At 51.9% G+C, this 26,986-nt stretch overlaps 1 protein-coding gene across 1 annotated transcript in view; it reads right to left on the bottom strand.

Moving 5' to 3' along the window:
* Nucleotides 1-26,986, bottom strand: part of LOC146863425 (E3 ubiquitin-protein ligase TRIM7-like) — a 222,421-nt gene that overhangs the window by 29,358 nt on the left and 166,077 nt on the right. The window lies entirely within an intron of this gene.

Genomic DNA, 26,986 nt, shown 5'->3' on the forward strand with positions numbered 1-26,986 from the left:
AGGAACGGTTTCTGGCATTTCAGCCGTCTTCAGCCAGGCTTGCTTGAATCCAGTGGCAAAGTGAGCAAGGGACTCACGTCTGAGCATACCCTGCCAACTTATGGCGAACAAAGCAAAAACCAAAGGAAATGATGGACGGAGTGTTGAACATTGCAAGCACTCACCCCCAGTCAACTGATCTGGGTTTAATCCACCACCGTTCTTTCGCCCAGGTGTGAGTGTTTGATTCGTTCTGATGCTCCGTCCATCACCACCCCCTTTTGTACCGCTTTGTTCGCCATAAGTTGGCAGGGTATGCTCAGACGTGAGTCCCTTGCTCACTTTGCCACTGGATTCAAGCAAGCCTGGCTGAAGACGGCTGAAATGCCAGAAACCGGTCCTAGGAAGCTTGTTTCCGGTCCAGGGAAGGCCAGGCTTGGCAGTTCGGGCTGGACTGTTCCCATGAGGCACAGGGTCAGACTGATTTGCATATGGCCATGTCTGAACTGGGGTGGCAGAGTGGGCTAAAGAACGGTGATGGATCAAACCCAGATCTGTTGACTGGGTGTGAGTGTTTGATTCGTTCTGATGCTCCGTCCATCACCACCCCCTTTTGTACCGCTTTGTTCACCATAAGTTGGCAGGGTATGCTCAGACGTGAGTCCCTTGCTCACTTTGCCACTGGATTCAAGCAAGCCTGGCTGAAGACGGCTGAAATGCCAGAAACCGGTCCTAGGAAGTTTGTTTCCGGTCCAGGGAAGGCCAGGCTTGGCAGTCCGAGCTGGACTGTTCCCATGAGGCACAGGGTCAGACTGATTTGCATATGGCCATCTCTGAACTGGGGTGGCAGAATGGGCTAAAGAACGGTGATGGGGGGGCGTGGCCAAGATGGCGGCGGGGGGCGTGGCCAAGATGGCGGCGAGGTGAGACGCATTTCCCTGTCTCTCCCTCGCACGCCCGAGAACAGCGCCGAAACGGGGCCGATCGCCTTCCCCGTTTCTGGCACACAGCACCGCCAGTGATGCCGGAGTGAGGGGCGAGCCTATCGACACCCCTCAGGCGCCCCCAGAGCAGCGGTGACCGTCTGGTGGCGGGAGAAGTCTGCGTCCGGCCGCGGCCCAGTGACGAGCGCGGCAGCCACGGCCTAAAGTTGCGAGACCCCGGCGAGGGTAAGGGACCCCCGCGGCAGCGCAGACGGAGCGTGGACGCTCTGCCGACCCCCTGAGACTGGGAGTAAGTGGGGGCGGCATTCCAGCGGGCACAGCGGCGGGACGCCACGGACGGCAGCACATGTCAAAGCCCACTTGCCGGGAACCCAAGGAACCCTGCCAAATCACGCCCGAGTGCGTGGTACAGGAAAGAACTACTGATCCCATGAGCCTTGTCGAACCCTGACGGCGATGACGTCAGGACGCTCGCGCGCGGCGAGCTCAAAGAGTTTCCGGGGCACAGAGAGAGTGCCGCTTACTCTTCGCCGAGAGCTGCGCTGGACGTCGCGAAGGCTGGTAAGGGTGCCTTGAGCACCAAGCTAAGTTCGCTGCTGTGTTTAGCTCAGCTTGATTCCTGGTGGCCATTGAGGACGGAGACTCGGAACGGGAGTCTCTTTGTGACGGGTCCGTTGGATTCGTATCTGGTCCCTTCCCCAGTTAAACACCCGAAGGACAGTGCAAGGCTGCTATCGGAATTGTTTAGATTGACTCTATGTTTTAGGTGCTTTCTTCCCGCGTTGGCGAACTCGGAGGACGAAGTTCATGCGGGGAAGAAGGCACTATTGTGACATTGTCCTAAAAGCCTTCAGTACAGTTTCTTGGGGAATTCTATCCCATTTTCCTTGAGGTGGTTGATCTGTCGGATATTCCCTAAGTGAACTCCCGGAAGTTGTGGGAGTGTTGAAGCTGCCGTTTCTGACAAGGCAGAGGGCCCGGTGATGGACCTATTCGTGTGGCATGATGTAATGCAGATGTGTTTTCAAATCACCAGTGCCAGTTATTTTGATTGTGGAATAATCTAAACCTACAGGACTATATTTTGTGTTTTCTTTTTCTTACGATTATACCGCAGGGGTTCAGAGAGTGAGCAAGAGGCCGGCTCTTCCGCTCCCCTGTCTGCATCAAAGTCATAATCTCCAGGGTAAGGTCTTACGAGAACAAAAGGGGTGGTGGCGGGAGTACTCAAACCAGGGCGCTAGCTCATGTTACGTTCTCTTTGCTATAGATGTTGGAGAGTACATCCTTCAAGGGTCGTGGGTTCCCTAAACAACGCTGAGAGTTTTCTTTCTTTACAGGTACCTTTCTCCTCCGTAGAGTGGGGGTGGAGTCGGGTCAGGTGGGAAGGAAGCTAGGCAGGGAGTTACTGATCGCTGTCTCCTTCTGTCTTCACAGGTCTCCCTCCCTGCAGTCCCCATCCTTTCCTTCCCCCCCGCTGGACCACTCCATGGAGTCTGTAATGTTAATTCAGACCGTGGTGGTGTCGAGAGAGGGACCCCATTAGAGCAACGTACGATCCTGAGGATTCCGGCCACAACAGAGTAAGCGGCCCACGGTTTATATCCTCCCGGTCGTACGTTGTCCCTCGGGCAGCCATGGCTTCCTTAGAAGGAGTTTTGGCAGCATTACAGATGGTCCAAACCGAACTAGCCGCTTCTAGGGCTGAAACGGCGGCCTTACAGGCTACGGTTGAAAGGATGCAGAGGAATCCCTTCAACGTAGGGAGCTCCGCCACAGCACATTCCGCTCCCTTGGTAGTGGAGATCCCCACCCCGGTTCCCTTGGCCACCCCAGAGAGATTTCACGGGGAAAGCAGTAAGGTCCAGGTGTTCCTCACCCAGATAATGTTACACTTTTCCTGCAAACCAAAGGCGTTTACCACTAACCATGCCAGAGTAGCCTTCTTCATTTCCTATCTAGCTGGGGATGCAGCCCAATGGGCAGTGCCGTTAGTGAAGAGAGATGATCCCTTGCTCTATGATTGGGACTCATTTATCAAAGACTTTGAAAAAACCTTCAACCGTCGAGCAGCAACGCTTACGGCTGATAAGGATCTTATGGAGCTGAAACAGGGGAATCGAGACCTGATAACTTATCTCAATGATTTTCGGCGCCTTGTTACGGAGACTGAATGGCCAGAAGCGAAACAGCTAGCCGTCTTTCATAAGGGATTAAAGGAAGATATGAAGGACGTGTTGGCTCAGATCGATCCACAACCGGAGACCTGTGAGGATTTGATAAACCTCGTTCTGCGGTTGGATCACCGACTTAGCGAGCGAAAAGGAGAAAACCGCAGAAAGGACAGGGGACCCTGGTGGATGGAACCAGTCCGGCATCCAGAGAGCACCCAGGTAGCCCGAGCCGAGCCCATGGAAGTGGGAACCGTGTGTTCCGCTCTCACGAGTGAAGAGAGAGAGTATCGGAGGAAGAAAGGCCTCTGCATTTATTGCGGAAAGAAGGGGCACTTCATAAGGGAATGCGTATTGAGAAACAAAAACCCAAGGATAGAACCGCGGCGACAAATTGCAGCCACAGCAGAGGGTCCTTCGGGAAACGAGGAAGCTTGAAGGACGGAGAAGGGGTCTCTTCAAGCCATATCCACATTCCTTCATTGAGCGGTGCCCCGCCGACTGCCAAACAACACTTTCTTCTTGAGCTCTCTCTGTTAGTGGAGGGAGAGCGTTGTGCTATCACGGCCATGTTGGACTCCGGAGCGACGGGGTGTTTTGTAGACCACAACCTTGCCGCTCGGATCGGTTTGTCTCTCTGTGAAAAAGAAATCCCTGAAGTAGTGTATGCGGTGGATGGGAAGCAACTGGAGGCCGGGCCTATTCGTTTCCACACCAAGGCGGTAGAAGTGAGCCATGGGTTGGACCATGTGGAAAGACTCGTGTTCAACGTCATCCACGCTCCACAATATGGGATAGTACTGGGACTGCCCTGGTTACGGTTACACAACCCCCAAGTGAATTGGATGGATGAAGACGTACACTACACTTCCGATTATTGCCAAAGGAATTGTATTCCTCCCCCCCTGAGCCCGGCGTGTTTGTTGGCCGTGGTACATCATGTGGCCACCTTTGCGGAACATGCAGTGATCTTGCCAGAAGAATATCAGGATTACGCCGCAGTATTCAACGAAGAAGAAGCTGAGAAACTACCCCCGCACCGGCAATACGACTGCCAGATTGACTTAATTCCCGGGGCAGTGGTGCCCACAGGCAGAGTATACGCCCTCACGGAACCAGAAAACACCTACCTAAAGGAATATTTGGACAAATATTTGGCGTTGGGATTCATTCGTAACTCCAAGTCCCCTGCGGCGTCGCCACTGTTTTTTATCCCCAAAGCCAACGGTGAGCTGAGAGCTTGTATTGACTTTAGGGCTTTGAATGCCATAACGGTTAAAAACCGATATCCCCTACCATTAATTCCCGTAATGTTGGAACAGGTACAGAAGGCTGTCATCTACACACGACTGGACCTTAGAGGGGCGTACCATTTGGTACGCATAAGAAAGGGGGACGAATGGAAGACTGCCTTTAAGACGCGTTACGGATTGTATGAATATCTTGTTATGCCATTTGGACTGTGTAACGCGCCTGCTGCCTTCCAGGTTTTCCTGAATAACGTTCTCCGTGAATACCTGGATCGCATAGTGGTGGTTTATATCGATGACCTGCTCATCTATTCACCCACGGTGGAGAGCCATATCCATCATGTTCGAACCATTCTACAAACCTTACAAACACATCATCTTTACTGAAGGATAAGTAAATGTGAATTCGGAGTTTCCACCGTGGAGTTCCTGGGAGTGATCTTAACACCCCATGGCCAGGAGATGTCGGAACGGAAGATCACGGCAGTAAGAAACTGGCCAGTCCCTATGAACATCAGAGACATCCAATGTTTCCTCGGTTTTGCCAATTTCTACCGACGGTTTATCAGCAACTTCTCAGGTTTGGCAGCCCCTTTGACTAAATTACTGCGCAAGAAAGTCCCCTTTCACTGGACTGAAGAAACGCAAAAGGGGTTTGAGGCTTTGAAAGAGGCTTTCGTAACGGCCCGATATTGGTACACGCTGACCCTGCAAGACCTTACATGGTGGAGGCAGATGCGTCGGATTATGCCGTAGGAGCTGTTCTATCGCAACGACACCCTGATACGGGGCAGTTACATCCAGTGGCCTTTCGTTCCCGCAAATTAAATCCAGCGGAACAGAACTACAATATAGCGGAAAAAGAGCTGCTCGCGATTAAAGATGCATTCGAGGAGTGGCGCCATTATCTCAAAGGGGCCCGCCATGTTGTCACTGTATACACTGACCACCGCAATCTTCAGTTCACGAAGGCAGCCAGGCACCTATCTCCACGACAATTGCGTTGGACATTGTTCTTCGCGGAGTATGACTTTATTGTCACCTATCGCCCAGGTAAAGACAATAAAAAGGCCGACGCCTTGACCCGCCAGTCCACCTCCCTGAATTCCACCGCCCCGATCGAACAAAACATTATAGACCCAAGCAAAATTCTGGGTACCACGATCACTGAACCATTTCTGAGGAGTGTGACCCAGGGCATCAACACGGACAAATGGAAAAAGTGGATATCCCGACATCCGGAGTAGAAGGTGAAAGATGGAGTGCCGTTGCGCAAGAAACAGCTATTGGTCCCAGTGCCGGCCCTCCAACGCCGTGTGTTTCATTGGTGTCATACGCTGCCCAGCGCCGGTCACAATGGTATAGAGAAAACCACAGAGAGAGTACTCCGACAATTCTGGTGGCCTTCAGTCCGAACGGATCTCCAACAATGGGTCAAGGAGTGCTCTGTATGCGAATAAATGAAGTCATCTCATGCTCGACCCGCTGGTTTGTTGCAAGTCATGCCAACCCCTGACCATCCTTGGCAAAACATCTCCTTGGATTTCGTTGTGGGAATGCCTATAGACCAAGGGCATACCGTGATTTTGGTTGTGGTGGACTCTCTAACAAAAATGGCTCATTTCATTGCATGCAAGAAGGTACCAACAGCAGGCCAACTAGCCCAGATATTACTGGTAAATGTAGTAAGGTTGCATGGGTTACCCCAACGGGTGGTTTCGGACAGAGGGTCCCAATTCACCGCCAAGTTTTGGAAGGTATGGTGTACTTCCCTAAAAATCTCCCCCGATCTATCCACCAGTTTTCATCCGCAAACGGATGGGCAGACGGAGAGGGTGAATCAGAGTCTAAAACAGTACCTGAGGTGTTACGTTGATAGCACTACAGAAAACTGGGTTGACACCTTGTGGTTGGCGGAAATAGCTTATAACAGTGCAACACATAGCTCCACCCGACACTCACCTTTTTACTGTTCGTACGGGTTTCATCCCAGGTTTATTCCTTTTTTGCACCCCAAGGGAACGGAACACATACCAGAGGTCAAGGTGAGGATTAGGCAGATCCAAAAACTCCTGTCCCAGGCTCAACAAACGTTAAGGAAAACCAAAGAGAGGTATAAGAACTACGCTGATAAAACCAGAAGACAGGGACCGGTCTATAAGATAGGAGATTATGTGTGGCTATCAACCAGAAACATCAGGTTTAAAAAATATAGCATGTTCAACCCCAAATACATCGGCCCGTATAGAGTAGTTAAACTCATCAACCCTGTTGCGGTTAGATTAGACCTCCCCTCTTCTCTTCGAATCCATCCTACCTTTCATGTCTCTTTGTTAAAACCTGCAAGGAAAGGGAAAGTTGCTCCCCAGGTACAGGTGCAGGAAGATGCAGAATATGAGATCAGGGGATCCTGGATTCAAAGATTCACCGCACAAAGCTGTGGTATCTGATTGCCTGGAAGGGGTATGGTGAGGAGGAGAACTCCTGGGAACCTGCTGAAGGGGTCCACGCACCTAGATTTGTCAGACTTTTTCACCAGCGTTTCCCAAACAAGCCATGTCCTTGTCAGGGTTCTTCGGGAAGGGGATGTACTGTCAAAGCCCACTTGCCGGGAACCCAAGGAACCCTGCCAAATCGCGCCCGAGTGCGTGGTACAGGGAAGAACTACTGATCCCATGAGCCTTGTCGAACCCTGACGGCGATGACGTCAGGACGCTCGCGCGCGGCGAGCTCCAAGAGGTTCCGGGGCACAGAGAGAGTGCCGCTTACTCTTCGCCGAGAGCTGCGCTGGACGTCGCGAAGGCTGGTAAGGGTGCCTTGAGCACCAAGCTAAGTTCGCTGCTGTGTTTAGCTCAGCTTGATTCCTGGTGGCCATTGAGGACGGAGACTCGGAACGGGAGTCTCTTTGTGACGGGTCCGTTGGATTCGTATCTGGTCCCTTCCCCAGTTAAACACCCGAAGGACAGTGCAAGGCTGCTATCGGAATTGTTTAGATTGACTATGTTTTAGGTGCTTTCTTCCCGCGTTGGCGAACTCGGAGGACGAAGTTCATGCGGGGAAGAAGGCACTATTGTGACATTGTCCTAAAAGCCTTAAGTACAGTTTCTTGGGGAATTCTATCCCATTTTCCTTGAGGTGGTTGATCTGTCGGATATTCCCTGAGTGAACTCCCGGAAGTTGTGGGAGTGTTGAAGCTGCCGTTTCTGACAAGGCAGAGGGCCCGGTGATGGATCTATTCGTGTGGCATGATGTAATGCAGATGTGTTTTCAAATCACCAGTGCCAGTTATTTTGATTGTGGAATAATCTAAACCTACAGGACTATATTTTGTGTTTTCTTTTTCTTACGATTATACCGCAGGGGTTCAGAGAGTGAGCAAGAGGCCGGCTCTTCGGCTCCCCTGTCTGCATCAAAGTCATAATCTCCAGGGTAAGGTCTTACGAGAACAAAAGGGGTGGTGGCGGGAGCAACTCAAACCAGGGCGCTAGCTCATGTTACGTTCTCTTTGCTATAGATGTTGGAGAGTACATCCTTCAAGGGTCGTGGGTTCCCTAAACAACGCTGAGAGTTTTCTTTCTTTACAGGTACCTTTCTCCTCCGTAGAGTGGGGGTGGAGTCGGGTCAGGTGGGAAGGAAGCTAGGCAGGGAGTTACTGATCGCTGTCTCCTTCTGTCTTCACAGGTCTCCCTCCCTGCAGTCCCCATCCTTTCCTTCCCCCCCGCTGGACCACTCCATGGAGTCTGTAATGTTAATTCAGACCGTGGTGGTGTCGAGAGAGGGACCCCATTAGAGCAACGTACGATCCTGAGGATTCCGGCCACAACAGCACGAGCCTGGAGGACGCAGGGGCAGCTGGACAACGGGAGGACCTGAGGCCTCACCGGGCACGTAGCGGCGCCGGCCTTGAGTGGCGGAGAGGCGGCTGGGGCGCCTGCGGGCAGCGGCGGCAGCCCAGCATTCACTGCGGTACCGGGGGCCACCTGGCTGGTGGTCGCCTGGGACAGACGGAGGGCCTGTCTGGCTGGCCGCCACCCACGCAAGCAGAAGGATTGGGGCCCGACGGGGAGAGAGTCAGCGGCGGAGAGTCCCTATCTGCGCACGGAGGGGCAGGGGCGACGCCCTCCCCCCAGAGGTGAGACAGCTCTTTGCCCGCAAGTCGCTGAGGAAGCGAAGGCGCCACACAACAGCTGAGCCCCCCGGGCGCGAGGAGGAGCCGGGAGGTGCCCGAGGGGCGGGGGCCGGAGTGGACGGGCCCCGCCGCCACGACAGCGGGACGGGAGCGGGCGGCGGCGGCCGCCACCCTACCCCATACCAGGGGGGGAGTGACCCCCAAGAGTTGGAGGGCATTTGCGGCGGCCACCTGCCCCCCCTCAGAGGCTGCTTCGGAGAGAGGCACAGGGGCCTACGGACATTGCCACGGAGACGGGCTCCTCCAGCAGAGGGGGTGGACGGCGCCGAACACGTGGGCCGTGCATCCCTCCAGCAGCGGTCAGGGCCTGCAGCGGGCGGAGCGCTGCGGTGAACGAACTTCGGGGACCTGCCCGGCGGGTTTGTGGCCTGATTCCTGGTGCCACGCCAAGAAAGACCGTACGGCGGTGTGCCCACTCGAACAATGGCGACCCAACGGGGTAAAGGTAAAGACAAGTCACAGAGCAAGTCGCTGCAGGAGTTGTTTGCCAAGCCCCAGGGGGGGGCGGCGGCGGCGGCCCCAGAGACTCAGACGACCGTGGCCGACGCGATGCGGCCGAAGGGGGCCGGGGACGACGGGGAGGCACCGATCACCAGGGCGTTCCTGATGTCACTATTTGCGGAACAATGGGAGGACTTCAAATGCATGAAGCAGGAACTCGCGGCGGAGCTACGGGAGGTACGGAGGGACCTGGATGGCATGGGGGAGAGAGTGCAAGCGGTGGAAGACAGGATGGATGCACAGGACACGGAACTCTCCCTAGTACACCAGGATCTTCTACGCCTCCATGACCAGCAGGTGGACATTCAAACCCACCTGGAAGACTTGGAGAACCCGTCGAGGCGGCACAACATCCGCATCAGGGGGGTGAAATGCAACGCCGAAGAGGGGGATGTCTTTGCCTTCACGCGGGAGCTCTTTAACCAGATCCTAGGGAGGTCGGCGGACACTGCGCTCGTCTTGGATAGGGCCCACCGGGTGGGTGCCCCCGCCCGGATAATGCCCTGCCGGCCGACATCCTGGTCTGTCTCCAGGACTACAACACGAAGGAGGAGATCCTCCGCAAGGCCAGATCACAGCACCCCATCACCTTTCGAGGTAGTCTCCCGGTTCTCTATCAGGACCTTTCCGCCCTGACCCTACAAAAACGCAGAACCTTCCGCCCTGTCACGGATGCTCTCCGTCAACGGGACATTAAATACTCCTGGGGCCATCCGTTTCGTCTCGTCTTTCGGCACAATGACCGGCTGTATCAGCTTCGTTCCCTGATGGAGGCGTGTAAGCTTTTGGACATTGACTGCCCGAAGGAGGAGGAGGAGGGTCTGGTAGCGGGCTCTCAGAAAGCCGGTGGCCCAGGCTCAGGTTGGAGCCAACTGAAGCAGCGGCGCAGAGGTGCCAGAGGGCGGAGGCCCCCTCCCGAGGAGATTGCCCAGGGGCGTCAGGAGGCCGTAGCCTCGGTGGTGGAATCGTTGGCGCCAAAGGTCGAAGCCCCTTGAGGGGGGCCGCCTGAGGGAAGTGACATTGTAGTTCTATTTTGGTTTACACTGCCCCACACATCGCTGGAGAGTCGCTGGCGGGCGGGCGGGGGAGGGGAGGCTCTCTGGGACGCCACGTTTCCCCCATTGACATTGAACATTCCGATCTTCCCTGGAAGATGGACTATTGGTTTGCTTAACACTGTTGGGGTGAGGGAGGGGGGATGCGCGGGCCAGTTGGGGACTTCATCTTTTCTATTTCTTTTCTTTCTTTTCCTTCTTTCTCCTGTGTCGGGCTCGAGGGGCGGAGGGTGGACGGCTCGGGCACATTTCGGTCACCACAGGGATGCACGACACCAGCTAGCGTTTACTGACAGGTGGGAATGCCTCCAATAACAATTAAGATCCTTACGCTCAATGTCCGGGGCCTTAACAATCCTATTAAACGAAGATCCATAGTTTCCCTTCTCGCACAGTCGGGGGCGGAGCTCTGCCTGCTCCAAGAGACGCATTTGCTTACGAAAGACACACACCGGCTGCAGTCTAGGTCATTCCCCATACAGCTTTTTTCCTGTGACTCCACAAAACGGGCGGGGGGTGGCGATACTTCTAGCGCCGAAGTTTAAGGGGCTTTCGATGCATAAAGTGGCGGAGATTAAGGGTAGGCTGCTGGTTTACCAATTTCAGCTGGGAGATTACACATTCACAGCGGGCACGATTTACGCACCCAACGACAGACCTGAACACTTCCTCCATACGGCACTGACGGAGTTGTCGGCTTCCACGGACCGGAGGTTGCTACTTGGGGGTGACCTAAATCTGGTCTTCGACAACGTGATGGACCGCTCTGCGCAACGCACGGGGCAGGTAGGCGCTCTGTCACAGACGGGTCGCACGGCACTACAGGAGTTGGAAATGGTGGATCTCTGGCGGCTGTATAATCCCTCTGCCCGGGAATATACGCACACTTCAAGCGCGCACGGCACGTACGCGCGCCTGGACTATTTCCTGGCCACCGCGTACTCGGGCAGGAGACCTCTGAGGTGGAGATTTTAGCGACCTCCCTCTCTGATCATGCAGCGGTGGACATGACGCTGAAGCTCCCACCCATGGGCCGGAGGAAGCGCCTATGGCGTTTGCGGGATACACTCCTGCTTCGCCCTGTGGTGGTCAAAAAGCTGCAAGGGGTCATTGAGGAATACCTTCGATTTAATGACAACGAAGACACAGCCTTGCCCACGCGCTGGCTGGCTCTGAAGGCGGTGGTCCGGGGGGCCATTATAGCCCTCTCCGCGGCAGAGAACAAAGAACGACAGGCGACACGCTTGGAACTATCACAGAAAGTCAGGGAGCTAGAACGTATGCATAGCCGTACCGGGGCACCGAGGGTCTGGCGGCTGTTAAAAACACAGAGAGCGCAGTTGGAAGCGCTAGATCGCGACAGGGCAGAATATGCAGCACTGCGCCTTCGGCATAGCTACAATGTGGGAGGTGATAAATGTGGTGGCCTCTTGGCCCGCTGCCTTCGGGAGCGCAGAGCGAGAGAGGGTGTCAAGGCGATAGTAGACCCGGGCGGGGTCCTGCACACGGACGACCGGGAGATCGCTGCGACGTTTCGGGATTTCTATGCCCGGCTCTATGACGAGCAGCCTCTCGCTGGCAGCGGGCTGGACGCGTACTTAGACCAAGCACGGGTGAAAGGCCTCTCGACACTCCAGGCGGAGCTGCTGGACTCGCCGATCCGGCCGGAGGAGGTGATTTCGGCCATCTCGAGGCTCAAGCTGGGCAAGTCCCCGGGCCCCGATGGCTTTACGGCTTTATTCTACAAGCAATTCTGCCCCTTGGTCACCCCGATCCTCACACGACTCTTCAACTCGTTCGACACGTTCGGGGAGATGCCCTCCTCCTTTTTGGACGCCGCTATAGTGGTGATTCCCAAACCCGGGAAAGATAGCACACAGTGCGGTTCCTACCGACCGATCTCCCTTTTAAACGTGGACCTCAAGCTGTACACGGGGATTTTAGTGGCCCGTATTGCGCCGCATCTGCCGAACCTCATAGATCCAGATCAGGCGGGCTTTATTCCAGGCCGCCAAACGAGCGATCACACGAAACGGGTCCTACATCTCATTGAGAAGGCCTCTCGATGCCCGGCCGATTACGCCCTCCTGGCGGTGGATGCCGAGAAGGCCTTTGACCAGGTGCACTGGCCCTATCTTGAAGCGGTCCTGCAACGGTTCAGCATGCAGGACAAAATGCGGGCGCGCATGCTCAACTGCTACCGAGAACCCCACGCATCGGTCCGAGTTAATGGCCACACTTCTGATCCATTTCGGATTTCACGGGGCACTCGGCAGGGCTGCCCCCTCTCCCCGTTGCTTTTCGCGATGTACATGGAGCCCCTTGCCCAGCATATACGACAAGACAGCCGGATCACCGGCATTCGTTTCGGGGGGGACACCCACACGATCTGCCTCTACGCCGACGATGTTCTATTGACCTTCAGGGAGCCCTTAACGTCCCTGGGAGCGATCCTCGAGGACCTCGCCGCGTTTGGGGAACTATCCGGCTTCAAAGTTAACGTTGCTAAATCCATGGTGCTCTCCCTCTCTCTCACACCGGGAGCGGTGGCAGACCTCCGTGCCACCTACCCGGTTCCCTGGTCGTCGGAGCCGGTCCCCTATCTCGGGGTGCAGCTGACCCCTACGATTCCGAGCATTCGGACCCTGAACTACGAGCGTCTTTCTTCCACCATCAAAACAGATCTCCAGCACTGGCGACACCTGCCGCTCTCGTGGCTTGGGCGGGTGGCGGCCATTAAAATGACGATACTGCCTAAGATACTGTATGTGTTCCACACGCTCCCCATATACCCACCGAAGGGCTGGATCAAAAAGGTCCAATCCGAATTAGCACGCTTCATTTGGCAGGGCAGGAAACCACGCCTCAAACGCCAGATTAGTTCTCTCCCCCCGGAACACGGGGGCATTGGAGTCCCCGATCTCAAGCTCTACTTCCAGGCCGCTCAGCTACGCTACCTGGTGGAATGGATGAGGCTTGAATCCGAAAAACACTGGCTGTTCCAGGACCGGGCGGTGGCGGGGACTGCCCTGGCTGCAATTCCGTTTCTGCGCCGGGAGCAGCGGCCCCCTAATCTATATGCCTCATGGGTGACCCAGGCAGTGGTATGGATCTGGGATCAGACTGGCGAAGGACAAGAGCTGACGTCATTCCCCTCACCCCTGACCGTCCTGTTCGGGAATTCCGATTTCCCGCCGGGGCTCCCGGATTCCTCCTTCCCGGGTTGGCGATACTCCGGCTGCAGAGCATTAGGGGTCCTGTACAATGAGGGCCGGTTCATCCCCCTGGCGCAGTTGGCAGCGGACTATGAAATTCCGGCCAAGGACCTGATCGGCTATTTGCAGATCAAACACTGGGTCACGCAGCCACGGGAGAAACGGGAAGCGCAACGCCGGCTCACAACGCTCAAACGTTGGCTGATCACACGTCAAACGGACAAAAAGCTGACTTCCGATCTTTATAAGACGCTCCTCTTGTCACATTATCACTCATACCACGCAGGGAGGGCACGATGGGAGAGGGACCTGGGAACGGACCTATTGGCAAAGGAATGGGAGGGTAGCTGCTATAGGGCTCGCCACACGGCCACACACACAGGGCTCACTGAGACGTTCACTAAACTAGTGACCTATTGGTACTACACGCCGGAACGCCTACATCGCATGGACAGCTCACGCAGCGCAGATTGCTGGAGGGGGTGCGGTCAGCTGGGCACCTTGGCGCCGGGAGGTGCTGGGACTGCCCCTTGCTATCCTCGAATTGGCAACAAATCCTGGATGAGGTGGACAGATACTTTGATACAGAGCTGCCCCGATTCCCTGCCTACATCATCCTGGGGGTCCCTAACGCCATTACTTATCCCTTGAAGTCCCACAGGGGGAAACATATAGCCCTGGCACTAGGGGCGGCCACACAGTGCCTGTTAGCCTGCTGGAACGCACCCCGCATACCCACACACTTAGAATGGCTGCACCGCCTCAGGCATATCTTAGGGATGGAGCGTATCTCTCTGACACTGGCGGGGAAGGGCGCCTCCTTTGCGGAACTGTGGCAACCGTTCCGGTCCCTCCTGTCCCAGGACTTCCGGGAGCTGACTTGTCCCCGATACCTGCGCCTCCTCCGTCTCAGTACTGACCCGGAGGATGGGGAAACCACTTCGACGCCATGATTAACACACTGGCTCCGGGGTGGCCCTTTACGCTTGGCCTGCGAGTCCCTTTGCTCCTGAGACAGGATTACAATTCTTTGCTTCCTTCTTCTTTCTCTCTCTTCTCTGACTTTCTTGTTCAAAGGGGTACGGGGGTGGGCGTGGAGGGAGGGAGGGTGAGGGGTTATTGGGGGGTTCGGGTTAGGGGTGGGGGGAGAAAGGTATAGCGGCTGTCGGGCCTCGTAAGCATCCCTTCGATTTCCCACCCGACTGTTAGCGGTGGGAGCGAGCTAAGCTGTTCTTATCCCTGATGGGGTCGGGGATAGTATAATTGCCTGTTGCTATATTTTTCTCTGTGGAAAAACTTAATAAAAGATTTAAACCTAAAGAACGGTGATGGATCAAACCCAGATCTGTTGACTGGGTGTGAGTGTTTGATTCGTTCCGATGCTCCGTCCATCACCACCCCCTTTCGTACCGCTTTGTTCGCCATAAGTTAGCAGGGTATGCTCAGACAAGAGTCCCTTGCTCACTTTGCCACTGGATTCAAGCAAGCCTGGCTGAAGACTGCTGAAATGCCAGAAACCGGTCCTAGGAAGCTTGTTTCCGGTCCAGGGAAGGCCAGGCTTGGCCGTTCGGGCTGGACTGTTCCCATGAGGCACAGGGTCAGACTGATTTGCATATGGCCATGTCTGAACTGGGGTGGCAGAGTGGGCTAAAGAACGGTGATGGATCAAACCCAGATCTGTTGACTGGGTGTGAGTGTTTGATTCGTTCTGATGCTCCGTCCATTACCACCCCCTTTTGTACCGCTTTGTTCGCCATAAGTTGGCAGGGTATGCTCAGACGTGAGTCCCTTGCTCACTTTGCCGCTGGATTCAAGCAAGCCTGGCTGAAGACGGCTGAAATGCCAGAAACCGGTCCTAGGAAGCTTGTTTCCGGTCCAGGGAAGGCCAGGCTTGGCAGTTCGGGCTGGACTGTTCCCATGAGGCACAGGGTCAGACTGATTTGCATATGGCCATGTCTGAACTGGGGTGGCAGAGTGGGCTAAAGAACGGTGATGGATCAAACCCAGATCTGTTGACTGGGTGTGAGTGTTTGATTCGTTCTGATGCTCCGTCCATCACCACCCCCTTTTGTACGGAAATAGGATAGGCCTAGGCCTAGGGAATCGCTGGGGCTACACTATACTACCCAAGGTTAGGAAGTGGGAGGCCCACGGGATTCAGGTGCAGAGTGGAAACACTCACGCGTAATGCGTATAATCGATGAAAACAGTACAGTTTAGAAATTAAGAGATTAAGGACACTTCTGAAGTAGCTAGGAAGTCGAGACTTGAAAACTAGACACTAGGATAGTCACTACCCTGATGAGCACCGGAGTACCCAAGTTACCTAGTCCACTGACTGCGGGTGCATAGGTGTGAACTTGCATCGGGTTTCGTCGTCGACTACTATGGATGCCTGAAGGAAAGATGCTGACAGACAGTCAGTGAAGAGTGTCCGGTGGATCCCAAGGCTGGGATCAAGAAGGAAGGATACCTGCAAGCAGAAGGGACAGAGTCTGGGTCACTAGCCAGTGACGACGTGGAACCAGGAAGGAACCAGGCGATGTCGTGAAGATGCAGGTGAAGAGGTGAAGCTTGTCGCAGCAGCCACGGGTACCAGGAGACGTCGAGGACGACCAGGACCAGGAGGTGAGCTGTCCCACGAAGGCTCTTGCTGTCGGCGGCGTCGAAGTCGAACTAGGACTCACCAAGCCTTGGCAAGCGGAACCCACGCAGAATGAAGGACTTGCTTCTGGTGCAGACAAGGAAGGTCTGGGGTGCTTCTCTTTTTCAGAAGAGCAGGAGCCGGTCTGGAGGAGCCAAACCAGCAGTGGAAATTCAAAGGTGTGTCGTCACAAAGGCACAACTTCGAGGGTGCCTCAGAAGCTGCGCTGGAAGATACTCGCCACTTTTCCCAGGTAGCCGGTCCCACGTCTCTCGTCGCCTCCACGGATCTCAGCTCGGCTGTGGATCAGGGTCGGAGAAGTCTGGAAGTCAAGACTCTGGTCAGGCTCTGCAGTCGGTTCCTCGTAGAACTTCAGCAAAGCAAAGGGCTAGTCTCTTGATGGTGCCTGTTTGCACAGGGTAGCCACTCCTTGGCCACAAGGGAGATTCTTCAGTCTTCTTCTTTCGTCGAATGTCCAGAGTTTCTGTTCAAGTTGCAGGTTCAGGATAATCTAATTCTGCAGGGCTCAGCTACCTACTGATATACTGGGCTAGTGGGCTGGGCTACCTGCAAGGTCCCTCCTATGGGTGGGACCAGAAAGAGGGGTGGTTACACTCCCTTTCCTTTGTCCAGTTTCGCGCCAGAGCTGGGGCTGGAGTGCCCCAGCACCGGTTTGAACTGGACTATGCATGGGACATCTTGTGTGCCCCAGGCATGTCTCATTCCTTTCAGCCCTCCCTGCCCCAATACACTAAAGTCTGTCTGGGGAGGTGCTAGCACCTCCCCAAGCAGGAAACCTATTGTCCAAGCCTCCCTGGCCGGGATCACTCCCAGCAGCAGGAGGTCAGACTCGTGTCTGTGGCAGCAGCATCCATTTTGTGATGCTGAGGCTTTGGTCAGAGTTAAACAGCAAAGTAGGATTTTAACATGTCTCTCCCTCTAGAAGGGGGGAATAATATCCTTATCACCAGAAATGGTATGGGGGTATTATTCCAAAGTGTTAGACACCTTACACGACATGTTTTGATAAAGCCAAACCATAGTTACCATAACCGTTTAAGATTATAAGGCACTTTAAGAGTATATGGTAGGCTATATCATAGAACAGCTATAAGGACATGGTTCCGAAAGCTGCAGACAGGCTCAGCTCATGCTAGAGCACCATCTCACATGTTACCAAGCACTCTGCCTCCAGGATTGTTAAGGCCTGCCATAGGAGTGGCTGATAGGTACACATGTGTCTATATATAAGGTAGGTATAGGAATACTACACCTAAGCAAGGGGTGATTACACGGCCTTGCCCCAGCTGAGTGATCAGCCAGTTGTGTCTGATTGGAAGGCCAGACCAGGGGTGGCATAATACATGCTGCAGCCCCTGGGAGGCCTAGGATACACCAGTGTGGGGGAGTAAGGAGTTGTTCTAAGAGGACACCTGATTGTGGTTCCAGAAAGGTTGCAGAAGCGGATTCTCACACTGGCACATGTCGGCCACCAAGGGATGGCGAAGACGAAGGCCCGGCTGCGAAACAAGGTCTGGTGCCATGCCTGCACAATCACAGGGGGAGATCCGGCGCCAGCACCAGTGATCACCGAAGAACATAGTGAGACCCCCTGGACAAACATCAGCCTGGACTTTGGAAGCTTCCCAGATGGACGTCACATGCTGGTCATGGTTGACTCATTTTCTAAGTTCCCCATTGTGGAGGTGGTGGCATCAACCGCGTTCCCCCAGGTGAAGAGAGTTCTAGACAAGACCTTTGCAATGATGGGGCTGCCCGAAGAAGTAAAGTCCGATAATGGACCTCCGTTCCAGGGCCGAGAATTCCAGGAGTACCTTGAGAGCAAGGAAATTCACCACCGGAAGATCACCCCGCGATGGCCTCAAGCCAACGGAGAGGTGGAACGCCTGATGCGGATGCTCAACCGAGCGATGCACATCGCCGTGGACCAAGGGGAAGACGCTGAGACAGCTCTAGACCAATTCCTTGGTGCCTATCAACAGACGCCTATCAGCACCACCAAGTGTGCGCCGGCTCACCTGCTTTTCAAGCGGCACCCGCGAGACAGTATCCCGTCAGACCCGACGTAGGTGTCCTCGGAGCGAGATAATGAAGCGGTTCAGGCAAGGAGGGAGACGACGAACCGCAAGGCCAGCAAAGCCGTCGGGCACAAGAGCCCCAGCTAAGAGTGGGAGACCGGGTAGTGATCAAAGACCAACACCCCAGTTGGAAGTTCCAGACAACCTACGAGCCGGAGATGTGGACCGCCGTGGGTGTTCAAGGGACCATGGTCACTGCTTAGAAAGGACAGCACTCCGTCATGAGAAATGTGTACAGTTTCAAGAAGACGGGCGAGAATGAGCCTGGCCACGAAGTGTCTGACTATCACAACACACTCCAGAGATTCTCCCCACCTGCCTCACCTGGAATGGTGAGTCCGTCACTGGAGGCCTCCAGACGGGGGAGCCAAGGTACTACCCCTGTGGCTGGGTCAGTCCATCCTGATGAAGCACCTGATTCGGCTGTGGATATTCCGTCCAACGCAGCGGCCAGTTCCAGCTCCCGAAGCCAGAGTATGGTCTCCGGCCAAACCCTGCGTAAAGTCAGAGACTGAAGGACTTTGTATATACGTCTCCATGAACTGGGAGGACTTAATGGTCTGGTACCGAAAGAAAGGAGGGATGTAGAGAGCCACCCGGGCTCTCTCCCACAATGTAGCAAGTTGCACACACGCATACACCCCTCGGGGCAGGCTCGACCCGAAGGGGATAAATAAACGTCTGGAGACCACTCGGGGTCTTCCGGCCAAGAGAGTGAAAGTGCCGTGTCACATCCATTTATTCAAGCACTGCTGCGGACTAGTGTGCAGGAGGCCCCGCCGCGCTACAGGAGCCATGGGTCGGCGTCTGCAGCCAGCTCGGAGGGAAGAGGGGAGGGGGCAGATGTGCTTGACAAATACTTGGCACTTCCTCAGGAGGAGCTACACAGTGTTTCATTCCAAGCACAAAGACTTCAGGCATGGAGCAGGAAGCCGGACTCATCCGGCTGCTGACACTGTTGCGTGGCTGCGCTGGTGAGTCTGCCGTTCACAGGTCTTCTTGTGTGGTGCTACCTGCTGCCTGTATAGCGCATGTCTCCCATGTGATAGTACCCTATCCTAGCGCTTACAATTCTCATAGTCTTATTTGAGGTGATGAGTGGGTAGAGAAGGAATTAAACTGCACTGCTTGTTATGTTCTTTGTTTTTTGCATAGCGTACTTCTTCCACTCCAATGGCCTCACATTTTTTCCTCACGTTATGTCATTGTCATGTTGTTTGTGTAGCGCAAAACAAAATGTTAATGGTACTAAGGGAGTAAAGAAGGGGTAAAAATCCACTGGTTGATATGTTACTCAGCTTTTGCATAAGAACTTCTGTAACTTTTATGGCCTCATAGCGCAACTAACTGCTGCCTCTTGTTTTATACTGATGTTGATATTTTATATTGGTAGGATAGTGCTTAGATAATCTATGACCCTTTTCAAAGCACCAAGTGAAAGACAAAGGACATTTGGGGGCATATGTATCAAGCCCTTTTCCCGTTCGCAAACGGGCCGATTCTCAGAATCAGCCCGTTTGCGAACGGGAAAAGGCCTTTTGGGATGTATCATCCCAAAAGGGCATCGCAAATTAGAGAATCGCAAATTTGCGATTCTCTATTTTGCGATTGCATTTAAGGAATTGCAAATTGCGATTCCTTAAATGCAATGTAACAAGCACCCAAGTTGTGCGATTTCTCCTTAAGAAATCGCAAATTACCACCAAATTCAAGTTGGTGGTAATTTGCGATTTCTTTGAAAAATGCACTTTTTGGCATTTTTCAAAGTCACATGTGGCGCACACATGCTCATTTCAGGGGTGCATCAGGGTGTCCTTATGACACCCTTGCACCCTTGAAATTATTCTCAATTTGCGATTCTCTAATTGCGAATCGCTAATTGAGAATGTCTTCCCATTCATTCCTATGGGCCTCCTGGCCCATAGGAATGAATGGGAAGGTATTCCTTAATTGCGATTCGCAATTTGCTAATCGCAATTAAGGAATGCCAAGGAATCGCTAACAATTTGCGAATTTTTACTTACATCTTGTTTGCGATTCCCAAATAACGATTCTCAAAAAATCGCTAGTTGAGAATCGCAAATAGAGATTTTGATACATATGCCCCTAAGTGTTTTGTCATTTCATTGTCTCTGCCATACTTTAGTCACTGCATAAAACCTGTTCATCTGGCATCTGTTCATTCTCCCCTAATATTCACCCACTACTGACATTATAACTTGCATACTATTTACGAACCTCTACCCTCCGATTGTTTATCAGGGCCAGACTGGCCGTAGAGGGCACCGGTCGTTTCCCTCATGGGCCGCCAGGGTGGAGGCCGGTTTTAGACCCCTGGGTGCCGCTATTACCAGGGCCAGTATATTGGCTACCAGCAACAAAAGCAGCACAAAGCTTTCCGCTAGCACATCCAGCCCCACCTCTCCAGGGTGTAATTGGTGAAATTTTGGTAATTATGTCAACATTTTATGCAAAATAACCAGCATTGTGCCATTACGCTACACCACATAATTCTCGTGAATTTTTTAGTTTTTTTATGTGAGGCACATTTCAGGTAGATTTTTTACGCAAGCGGACCGTTCGGGTAATTTTGACGAGTGTGAAACTACAATTTCAATCAGTTCCTTTAACATGGGTGGTCAACAAATATTTCAGGTAGATTTTTTTACCAAAGCACACCATTTGGGTACTTTATGAGCGAAAAACTACAAAAGTGAATGCAAGCTGCAACATTTGGAATGTGAACGACTGGAAATCAACTCAAAATTACATGTTCGTATTGAATTTTTACCTAAATGGAGCCATCAGGTAATTTTTTGAGTGTGAAATGCATTTTGAGTATTTATGCGTAATTCACGTAATTTTGCCATACTTTTATGTAATCATTCTACTGCAAATTATGGGAGTTTAGCAAATCCTTATTGTTAAACACAATAAAATAATACATTTGTGTCTAATTAGTATTAATTAATACACAGGATTATTAATTATGGAATCTGCGTCCACCGTTTCCCACATCATGATAAATCACCATTACAAATCTACATTACAAAAACCATTTTGCAATTTGTACACTGTCTTTTCCCTCTCAAAATCTGCAGTGCATGCAATTCAACAAAAACTGCTGCCTTCATAACTTTCAGTTCAGATTCAGACTTTTTTTTCTCTTCTCTTCTTACCAGTCGACATTTCAACTTCCTCATTCTTCTTAGGTTTACCACTAAATCTTTTCTTACCGGACATTCCCCCAAAGAACTTAAGAATAGTAAGCCAACCTGTTATGCACAAGATTATAATTAAATGGGAGAAGGCCATTTTCATCAAACCTCCTCCAAGATCACCAAACCACTCTCCAACTTTTGAGATTCCATCTCCAATTGGACTAAACCATAAACCAACTGTTTACCACTCAAAAGACTCTTCAAGAACCCTTGCCTCACACAAAACATTTGTAATATTAAAGACGAACTGATTAATAAATTTACCATTAGCAGGAACATACACGCAACGCTGCCTTACTCTCAACATCTGACAGACACCGCCCTCTTTTGCAAGTAAAATATCTAATGCAAGAAGATTCTGTAGGAACTATAGCATGCAAAGCATTCATATCATTTATTTCAATTAGCGATCCAGAAGCATTAGTTGCTATTCGATCTATCAAAGTTGACAATCTCCTAATCATCACATCATTCAAAGCAACACCAATAGAAGGAGTCAACACACCAAACATATCCATCAGAACTTGCCCAAAACCATGTTTCAGTCTTTTAGGTCTATCTTCACTTACTTCATTTTTATGGTACATTCGAGGTATACTCGAGGGACGACCAAAGCAAAATAGCAGCCACTCACCCCATTTCATGTTAAGTAAAAATAAGCAGTTTTTCAACAAACGTAATAAATCCCACTACAAATAGGCTCTCCACCCTTCAAGAATTCACCATCAACCACAAAAGTAAAATTACAAACACTCTTTCCAATCATTTCATATGACTTAAAACCCTCAATTTTCTCACAACTTCTCACACATGATACACCCAACTCCATTTCTCTCTTGCTCAAATTAAAGCCTTGGAGGCCCTTTCAATTTTCTAAATTAATTTTCTGCTTCAATTTGCAAATCAATCATTCTTGTTTTATTCGCACTTTTACTAATTTTCACTTGTGCCTCAGTTAATTCCCTAATAAAATTATGTTCAACACTATTTAGTTTACACACTGGCCATTGTGTACGGTGCAATTTGCAATTTCAGGTTATTAGGACATGCAAAATGCCATTTCGTTATGTACAATAGGCATTTCCAGTGGTCCAATTTGCGATTTCCATCATGTAGAAGTTGCATTTTTGGAATTTCTAAATAGTTAATCGCTGACACTATGTACAAATGATTTCCTAATTGTGAATAGTCGCAAAATGGCCATTTAGGAAATGCAATTACCATCAATGTGTATCAGGTGGTAACCAGGTGCGAACTATAAAGTCAACCAAAATGCATCTGGCACTTTCAGAATGGCGGCTCTGTATCTCCTGGCAAGGAGGATGAGGATCTTGGCTGGTAGGCATAGAAGGAGAAGAAGACAGGATAGGGTACTTAGGGTGAGGGTCACCCTGTCTGAACAGACTGAGGAGGAGATATATGAGAAGTACAGATTAAGTAGTGTGGTATTTCCGCATTTACATACTGAGTTACTACCTCAGCTACAGACCCGAACAGCCAGAAGCAGTCCAATCCCACCACATGTGCAGGTATTGCGTTGTTTACACCTTTAGCTTCTGGCAGTTACCATCGCAGCGGCAGGGGGAATACACAAAGTCCTTTTTCTAGGTTATTCCACAGGTTTCTGGATATCATGGTTAGCAAAGTGAACCAATTTATTTTCCAAATACTTCCCAATATTTACAACAGACTAAACTAATGTTTTACTTGATATCACAGTTTCCAAATGTAATTGGTTGTGTTGATGGCACACATACTGCCATATGTCCCACCCTCTGCAAATGAATTCATTGATAGAAACGGAAAAAGAACGCATTCACTCAATGCGCAGGTAAAGTGTGACTCATCATGTAGCATAACTGACCTTGTAACCAGATTCCCAGACAGCACAAATGACTCTGTTATGTTTTGTCACAGTGGAACACATAACCGTCTGTCTCGGGGTGGTTTTAGTGATGGCTTTTTACTTGGTTAGAGAATTGCAAACTCAATTCATACAGTGTCAAACAGTGTGGTTGTAAAATGACCTAATAGTCTATCCTCCTCATACTATTTAAAGACACAGTGCATATGCCTTCCACTCTGTGCTATTGACAACAAACTTGCGTTGAAGAACCATAAGTGAAAGGCAGTACAACAGGGCACATAAGACAATGTGATGAATAATTGAACATACTACTCAAGTCTCGATTCAAGTGTTTCCACAAAGCTGGTGGAGCACTACTCTACAGACCAGAGGCCTGTTGTAAAATCATTGACACATGTGTTGTTCTCCACAATATATCTATGAGCAAGGGTTTTGCACAACTGCAACAGCGAGCCAGATTCAGACACAGATGATGAACTACCACCACTACAGAGTGAACAGGACGGGGCACATGCAGCAGAGGGTCGAGCTTGACTCAGAGATCACCAACGACTATTTATAGGAAAGGATGACCACATCTAAGAAAAAGACAGCACACATGATGGTAATGTTTTGTGCATGACTGAAAGTTAACCTTTTATTCAGTTTTGTAACAATGTAATTCTTGTGAGAAGTTGGCCTGGTATATGCTGTCCACTAATTATAGTGGGCACCTTGTATCAGTCCACACAACCCCTTATGGTGAATGGGTTAAAGACAACCTTTATTGAAAGCTATCCAAGTGGTATCTATGGAGAGCAGCCTTCAGGCTAAGTCTCTGAGGAATGTAAAGCAGCTTGTTTTACCAGTCTATAATCTCGTGAATGACCAAATGAAAGAGATCCACATCAGGTATATATATAAAATATATGTATTTATTTCTAAACACACCCCCCTAGTCTCTTTATGAGGCTAGAGTTCGAAGTACATAAGTTTCAAGTCAGTTATCTACAGTAAAAGCACAAATACACGTCTGAGCCCTAGGGGCGTACCAGACCATATACCAATAAAGTGGTATAAGAACCACGACTGAGCTAGACACAAGGCCTAGAGCCTTTAGAAGTGCTTGCACCCCAAGGAACCACTCAAGGTAGTGACATAGGGGACCCACGGGGACGCGTGCAGTGTTAGAACACGGGCGCGAATCGGCTCTTACTTCTATGGAGAAAGTCATGGTTGGAAATTAAGAGTGTAAGGACACTTAGAGGACGACTACAAGCAAACCCTTTTGGACTTAGAGGTGTCTAGGGCCAACACCCACGGGAGCACCGGAGCACCCGTGTTACCTCACCCAGGGAAGCTGGGTGCATAGGTGTTTTTTGGTGTCGGGTCGCGGCGTCGTTTTCAATGGGAGCTGGCGAAGAAGTGCTGCTGCCGGGAAGTGGAGAAGTGTCCAAAGAGATCCAAGCCTGGATCGGAGATGGAAGGAACCTGAAAGCAGAGGGGACAGAGTCTGGGTCACTAGCCAGTGACCAGGGGCACGATAGTAGAATGCCCACCGATGTCGGGTGCTTCAGGTGAGTTGTTGGTTGTCTTGACTCTTCAGCCACGAGGTCCAAGAGGCGTCGACGATGACCAGGAGCTGGAATCGAGCTGTCCCACAAAGTCTGTTGAGTGCTGCTGTGTCGGCGACCGGATTGGCCCCAACAAGCCTTGGCAACGACAAGTCACTTGAAATCAGAGTTTTGATAACGGTGCAGACCAGCAAGGTCTGGGGACTCACCCAGCGAGGGTAAGTCACAGCACATCTGGAGCAACAAGGGAAGCCCAAGCAGAAAAGGAGTTGCCTTCGTGGGGACCCACTAGCCAACGGACTAGAGATCGCGAAGGAGCCCCAAGCGGTCACACTGGAACCCGGCCCATGGGTTGCTCATGGAGTGGAGGCCAGAGATCTTCGGTGCAGTCGGTGCTCAAGACTGGGGCTACTCGGAGCCCAAAGCACAACTTCGAGGGAGACCAGGAAGATGATGTACCTGCAAAAGTTCACGGTGTCCAGGGGTCACGGTTCCACGTCACCTACGATAGCCACGGGCCTTAGCTTTGCTGTGGACTCAGGGTAGCCTCGGGAAGTCTGGAAATCCACCTCTGGAGATGCAAAGACTTCGGTCCAGCGGGAGCTTCAGCAATGCAGACCAGACACTTACTTCTTTGGTGCTGTCGCGATCATTGGCCCACGACCGAGACGTAGGGAAACACCCATGGACCATAAAGCCATCCTCCGACAGAAAACCGGAACGAACTACATTACCCAGACGCCCCGCGCAGAAACAAACCGGAAGCAGGAAGTTGCTCCCCGACCTCCGGAACTACAAAGCCTCGCCGCTCCCACGGCTGGGGGCTTGTCAATTTCCCATGTGCCCGACCCAAGCTCCAGAGCCCGTGTTCCTCAAATATCCCGCTAGAAGCTTCCTGTACTTTGCCGCTCCTTATTCGCCAAAGCGGCAATATTCCCCGAGCCCGGAATTACAGTCATTTCCAGCCTCCCGCGAGACTCGGTCGGCGGAAGGTGTTGTCCCCGCAGGACGACCGAGCCTCTGCACAACATTTTTCCCCTCTGCCTGGTGAGCGCTAAGAAGCGCGCTCCTGCCCACGGAAGGACTTCGCGTCTCCGCCGGTGAAGTAACCGCAAGTCGAGCGCGATATCTGTTCTACCCAGAAGGACTACATTAACATTCAGGTATTTCGGCTACACTGTGGGCCAAGGTATGCTGCCAAGACAAGGGGCTAGTCGTCTACTCTCTGAGTGTCCCCAATTGATGATTTTGCTTTTGTGCTTGTTTGTTTGTTTTGTTTTTAGAGTATGCACGTGCCATTGCTACGTGCTATACTCCCATCGTAATTACCATTGCTGATTTTGATTCGAGTTATTGATACCTATTCACTAGAGCCCACTACAGGGGAACTACTCCTACAAACCCCAGAATACATCTTGGGTAGCGTTTCCACGACTCGTCGCCACACCTTCCTCATCCAAAGTTCCCTGTTTTCCAATCGTGTCATTCAGGTACAGAACCCTAGAGCAGTGGGAGGAATCTGGGGAGGGTCATTGTTCCCTGTTGACTTTGGACCGCTTGTCTCTCTCCTTGTGCAGTGTCCCCGGATGGCCTGGCCTGACTGATCTGGAGACCTGGGAATTGCGAAAGACGCCTTGGTGGTTATTCTTTGACCCCTTTCGTTTTCTTCCCTAGAGGGCAGTACACATAGCGGCGTTATCGTTGCCCTGTGTGGGGTTGCGCCCTGGGGAATTAGGGGAACCTTCAGCCGATCCTCGTTCCTGCTGATGTTCTACCAAGGTTAGTGGCTATCCTTGTTCACGAGCTACTGGCACCGTGACAGGTACCTGCCAAGCAGGGGAGTCACTCCTTGACCCCAAGGGAGATTTCTTCCGTCTTCTAGTCGAAATAGAAAGTCGAAGGTCCAGGATATATGTTGCAGAGTTTCGTCCGGGGTAATCTAAAGTCCTTATCACAGGGTCCCTATACTTATACTAAGATAGGGGGTTGGACATACTCTGGGGACCCACCTATGGGAGGGTTTGGAAAGAGGGGTGGTTACACCCATTTCCTTTGTCCAGTTTTGCGCCAGAGCAGAGGCTGGTAGCCCCTGCAACTGGTTTGAACTGGACTATGCACAGGGACACCAAATGTGCCCCCAGTGCAGGACTTCAAAGCACCAGAGAGTGCTCCCGCCCAGCCCCAATACACATCTGCCTGTCTGGGGAGGTGGTTACACCTCCCTGTGACAGGAAACCTATTGTCCAGGCCTCCCCTGCCAGAGTTTTGGTCACTGATGACATATGTGTCTTTATGAAA

This window comes from Triturus cristatus, chromosome 2_2 (genome assembly GCF_964204655.1).
Source record: "Triturus cristatus chromosome 2_2, aTriCri1.1, whole genome shotgun sequence".
NCBI lineage: Eukaryota > Metazoa > Chordata > Amphibia > Caudata > Salamandridae > Triturus > Triturus cristatus.